Source organism: Sardina pilchardus, chromosome 1 (genome assembly GCF_963854185.1).
Source record: "Sardina pilchardus chromosome 1, fSarPil1.1, whole genome shotgun sequence".
Classification (NCBI taxonomy): Eukaryota; Metazoa; Chordata; class Actinopteri; order Clupeiformes; family Clupeidae; genus Sardina; species Sardina pilchardus.
In genome coordinates, this window is record NC_084994.1 from 21908558 (window position 1) to 21914557 (window position 6000).

The 6000-nt window shown below is 40.2% G+C and overlaps 1 long non-coding RNA gene across 1 annotated transcript; it reads left to right on the forward strand.

The window, feature by feature from the left end:
- Positions 1-4486: 4486 nt before the first annotated feature.
- On the forward strand, positions 4487-5668 carry LOC134069687 (uncharacterized). The gene is made up of 3 exons (XR_009936848.1): positions 4487-4573; positions 4989-5084; positions 5567-5668. It is a non-coding gene; the product is annotated as an uncharacterized LOC134069687 (long non-coding RNA).
- The last annotated feature ends 332 nt before the right edge of the window (positions 5669-6000 follow it).

The following is a 6000-nucleotide window of genomic DNA, read 5'->3' on the forward strand; positions in this document are numbered from 1 at the left end:
TTCTCTTTTCCATCAAGAACTCGTAGCTGACTGGAGTCAGGCCATGTAGTTCCCTTTGCTGCCAGTAGAGGTCAGTGTAAAGCAGTTAATACCAGACAAGCCATGACAACTATGACATCCCTATAGGCTTATTCAAGCTGCAGCTGACTTAGGCTGGCTTCATATGTCAACGTGAGCTTGAGAGTCTTACCAGGAGGGGCGAAAGTTAGACGCAGCTGCAGTTTGCCTGACGCGACTCGTGGGAGATATCGCATAATTTTTAAGTGTGGATGTCACAGTCCAGTCCAGTCCTCTCTCTCCTTCTAGATCTACCTGTTTTCTATTCTACACTCTAAGAAAAGAAAGTACAGGATTGTACTGTACTTTTAGAGGTACAACGGCTTGTCGCTGGGGCAGTACCCTCAAGGGTACACAAATTGTACCTTTTAACTGGATACATGTGTGGTGACAGTTTTATTGTATGACAATCCTGCTCAAGGATATAATGGCACTGGCCCATGCTTGTAGTTTTCTTCCATGCTGATCTTGTCATGTGAACACCATGTCCCTTCTCCACTCTCTATCTTCCCATTTAATCTGCTCACCTGCTCCTCTGCCTCCCTTGCACTGAGATGCAGTGTACAAACAGATGCTATCACCTTGTATGACCACCAGAGGCCACTATTTCACAGTCTCATTTCAATATGGATTTAGTGCACAATGTGAGTCATCACCCATTTAAGTGTCGGTTCTGGGTACATCCAACACCTGGGGCCTGTACTACGAAGGGAGCTCAACCTACCCAGATGTAACCCAGGGTTACTTTGCTAAACCGGGGTTGACAAAACCTGGTTATCTTCATTGGTGTTAATCGGTACTACGATGCTGAGTAAGAAGTTGATTTGTTGAACTGGGGTTAACCTCATCGGAGTTGGTGCGCGTTCACGTAAAATGGGAGGGTTGCAGCGCAAATCATCACTTTTAATGATGACGCGATCACGTTATTTTACGGATAAGCAATGCGCGATGATTATAAAAAGTTGCGAGGAATTAAAACCCACTTTACGAGACATCAAATACGTCGGCAGCAAACAAAGCAAGACAAGGCTGTTGGCAACGTAGGCTATTGCAGATCGGATATGAAAGTAAAGTTTTATTTCATGTTCATAGCCTATGTGTTACGGAAGATTAATAGCTTGCGGAATGTCTGAAATGTGTTGAAATTAATACATTTTGAGTTCATAAGAGTCCTACAGATGCAACACAATTCATGCCATGTATACTAATAAATATTAATAAAGGATAATTGAATGTTTAGCCCCATTGACTGATTTAGTGTATGCCTATCCTGTGAACATTTTAGATGCAACGGCAGTGCCGCTGGCAGCAGGTGAAAATGAAACTCAAAAACATTCAGAAGGTTTATAGGCCTATAGCTTGCATTAATATTTCTTAATTATGAAAATATGTTATATTGCCAATGCTTATAGCCTCCACTTTGCCTCGATCAGCTGACAAATGCAACGAATTCCCTCGGCTGAGAATGTATGGCTATCTTTCATAGAGAATATTATATGGAGAAAGACTCTGGCGGTCTTTAAAAACCCTCGCCTTGTGAAGAGAGGCGCTTACAATTTGCGCTCCAATAATGTATCTTCCAAGTAGCCTACGTCGACATTGTGGGGTGTGGTTAACCGCAAACCTCGGGTTAACCAAGATCATAACCTGCTAGGAGTAGGTTTGAGATGCAGCGTAAATTGCCATGGCAGCATACCTCGGTTAAAACCTATCCACCTTTAGTAGTACGGGTTAACCGGGAAGTTACGCCACACGTGATCAACTTACTCTCGAAGTTACCCAGCTAAGCCAGTAACCCCGCTTCGTAGTACAGGCCCCAGGATGACCAACACTGTTGATATCACAGTAACGGGATGACAACATGAGGACACCAGGTGTTAAGGATTTAAATCCTTAAGCAGAAAGGCATTTTTAGCATAATACAGTACACTGTAGATGAAATCCCTTAAGCATTACTTATCATGTAGTCTTACCATTATATCAGAATACACTACCCAATAATCATTTTTTTTCCAATAATTTGTTAAGCATTTGTGTGTCACTGCCTGATGTGAGCTGGGCGTAAACATGAGTCAGGCACGTTCAAACATAAGCGGTTACGGTAAACGTCATGCTGTTATCTTTCAGAAACCAGAGAACAGTCTTTATAGTGGGCACATTTCATTGTAAGGCCACTCATCTTTATTTTTTTGTTGTTCATTGGAAAAATGAAACTGCTAGTATAAGTGCTGGGCTGGTGCAATGATGCATCTGTGACTCATACTGTATCTTTGTTCGACTCATGCAGCGACAGCACAGACTTGGAACAGCCGGGAGGAGTGTTGAAGCTGTCTGTTTTTACCCTCCTATCTTCAACCATCTCTGTTTATGTTCCATATTTGGCACTTTTTATTTCCACACTTTGCTCTCAGTGACTGGTGACTCATGAGAGCAGAGGGAAGTTGTGGTTTTGGTGAATTTTCTTCAGTATTTTGAGTCATGACAAAATGGACATGAAAAGAAGGAACCATCTTAGGAGTTGATCTCTAAAATGTATTTAGGGTGCATGTATGACTTTGATCTGACATGAATATTTTAGGGAAAATGGATTTGACTTGTACAGAGGACAGGAGGTTAAAAGTCCTGTGCTACTGGTTAGAGAGACGTCCAGAGTGCTTTAATCGGACATGGGTTGACTTGGAACAGGGGAGGAGTGTTGAAGTTGTCTGTTTTTACCTTCCTTCTATCTTCAACCATCTCTGTTTATGCTTGCAGAGATGCGTGAGAGAAGAGGGAAGCTGTGGTTTTGGGAGTTTTCTTCAGTATGACAAAATGACGCTGAAAATAAAACAATCTTACGAATTAACCTCTAAAACTATAGCTTTTTTATCTTCTCATTTTTTTCAAAATAAAGAATAAGAGATGGTACCATGTTCCGAATAAACTTTTAAAACCTGTCCAGGAACATTTGACTCTTGACCTGACATAAATATTTTTGGGGGAAATTGATTTCACAAATGCTGAGGACAGGATGTTGAAAGTCGTGCTTATTGGTTAGAGAGACTTTCATAAATCCCGTCTCCAAATGCCTGAAATAACACAATTAAACTAGAATAGATTAAGTACAGTAATTTCCCGCATATAAGCCGCATTGTGTATAAGCCGCAGGACAGTGTTTTATGCAAGTTAAAAGAAACAAAAACATATGTAACACCATATTAAATGCCCCCTGTATTAACCTCATAGCTGAAGAAATTTAGCAAAATCAATGTATAGGCCGCGGCTAATAGTCAGGAAATTAAGGGTATGTTGCCATTTTGCCTATGCAATTCTATTTCATCTTTTAGCTGAAGTTATTCCAATACCACTCTACTGCATTTGCACATCCCTGCCTGCTGCATGTCTGGAGTTGTTTCTCACATCACGCTCACAGAGGAAACGAAAGACATTGATCATGACTCACACACCAGTAGCAGCCCATTAGATCATTGGCAGCGCTGCCATGTTTGTCAGTGTTTGACGTCTCTCTGCCTGGTGGACTATAGTGTCTTTACGCGGCGGACGGAATGACGGTTGTTTTTGTTCTCCTCATCTGCCTACTCTCAGGTATTGTATCTAATGCTGTGTTTCACTTCATGTCTGAAATTGTGTTGTCCTGAAATAGAAACTCCATTTAGAGTTCAACATGAATGTTCTGTCAGTGTTAGCAACTGATGACTAGAGCATGTTTATCAATATGCACATAATATATATATATATATATATATATATATATATATATACACACGGAGGTTAACACATTCTTGAGTGTATTAAATTCCCGCATAAAATATCAAATGACAGTGTTTGCCACTTATGCTGTATAGGAGTGCACGGAGACAGCGATGGAGACAATGACACTTTTGTCATCTCATCATACAGTGGTGGGACTATCATCATCAAATATCACAGAGATGTTCAGAAGTGTGAATTCTGTGGCAGCGAAAAGTTATCAGGCCGATGCATGAAGACAAAGAATGGAATGGATATGACAATACACACTCTAAAAATAGAGGATGAAGGGGAGTATGAGTGTGGAGAGCAAGAGGTGAATTTAAAAGTGCTTCCAGGTCCGTAGTCATCTATTTGGTGGAACCTGTACACATTTGTTTAAAGGGTAAAACATACACTGTGTTTGGGCGTTTATTCTTCTTGCAATGGTCTTCTTTGTTTTAACTCTTAGTGCCCTCTTCTGGCCAAATTCACAAATATTTTTATGGTGATAGTGTTGACTTACGATGCGACTTCCCTGAGGATCCGGCTGGCAGCAGCAAGTTTCTCTGTAAGGGAGCATACAGTTCAAACTGCAGTCAGCTGTACCCAAGTGATGTCAGTGATAAGTACTCTGTTACTGATGGAAAAGAGAGAAATGACTTCAAGGTCACCATAAAAAACCTTGAGGAAACTGATGCTGAAGTCTACTGGTGTGGATTACACGTCGAACTGACATCCTTGACCTACACCAGCCTTTACCGGATAATGCAGCTTGATGTTACAGGTATGAGGAACATTTGATTATTCAAAAACTGTATTTGAAAGTGCATAATGTAAATGTCAGTGATAGCTCCTTACCTAAGCATCATTTTACAGATTCAAATCAGAGATTGAGTGAATATACTGTATATACAGTGTGTATACATGTGTGTGTATATATATATATACACATATCATCACCATCATGTTCGCTGTGTTTCACAGTGAAATACAAGAGCACCAACTGCTCACTCTGCTCCATGCTATGCTTAAAACTATTCAGTCAAAATAGACAGAATATTGTTTTAATTTGCTGTATGTGTTCTTTGGAGTTATTTGATCTTGTTTGTTTCTGATCTGTTGTTTTGAAGTTCACCTTATTTTTACACTTCTATATATTAATGGTCAATACCTAAATGTAAATAAATATACTTTTGTAGCTCCCCCATCTTCAACCAGTTCATCATCTAGGACAACATTCAGCTCAGTCTCTAAGGAAGCAACTGCCCCATCTACAGCAACATCTAACAATCATGGTAGGACATTACCTAGCTACATAGTAACAATACTAAAGTAGCTTGGGATATATTTAAATTGAATTAAATGTAAGCTTATTCCTGAAATGGATGTTCATTTGAACATATTTGATGTGGTTGTTGGTAACAGTACACCAAAGTCTTATAATGGAGTTGTGGTGTAAAGCGCTAAGTTTACTGCATAACCATGCATGCATAATTGCCCAAACGCCTTTACATAAATGATTAATAAATTAAGGAATTTTACCATACTCTTTGAGTATAGTCTCTGAATTGTGAATACATGTTTGGTTGGGCCACAGAAAATTTGTAGAAATGAAATTGAGCCAGGGTTAGGGAACCTACAGTACTAGTGGTTCTATTTTTTTTGTTTCCCTGCTGTTCACTTTAGATTCCAATTAATGAGGAGTTCTTAGATCGTCAGACTGTGTGTTTAGGATGTACTTGGTACCTTCTGCGCTCACTGTGATGTGTTTTTTAAGGTTCTTCTGTGGTGCTCCCTGTCTTCCTGGCCCTGGTGGTAGCGGTGCTGTTTGGAATCACTCTCTTCATTGGTGTAAAGTACAGAAAGAACAGGGGCAGAGGTAAGAAAATATCCCTCCCTCTCTCTCTCTCTCTCTCTCTCTCTCTCTCTCTCTCTCTCTCTCTCTCTCTCTCTCTCTGTCTACAGTACATGTTTAATAATGAGTACGACCACATTGATATTACATACAGTAGAATGCATAGCACAATATAGCACAAGAGTATTTTTTTGTAAAAGCAACATTTGAATATATTTGATCTCTCTCTCTGTCTCTGCCTCTCTCTCTCTCTCTCTTTCTCCCTCTGTGTGTCTGTGTGCAATGTCTGCACGTGTGTGTGTGTGTGTGTGTGTGTGTGTGTGTGTGTGTGTGTGTGTGTGTGTGTGTGTGTGTGT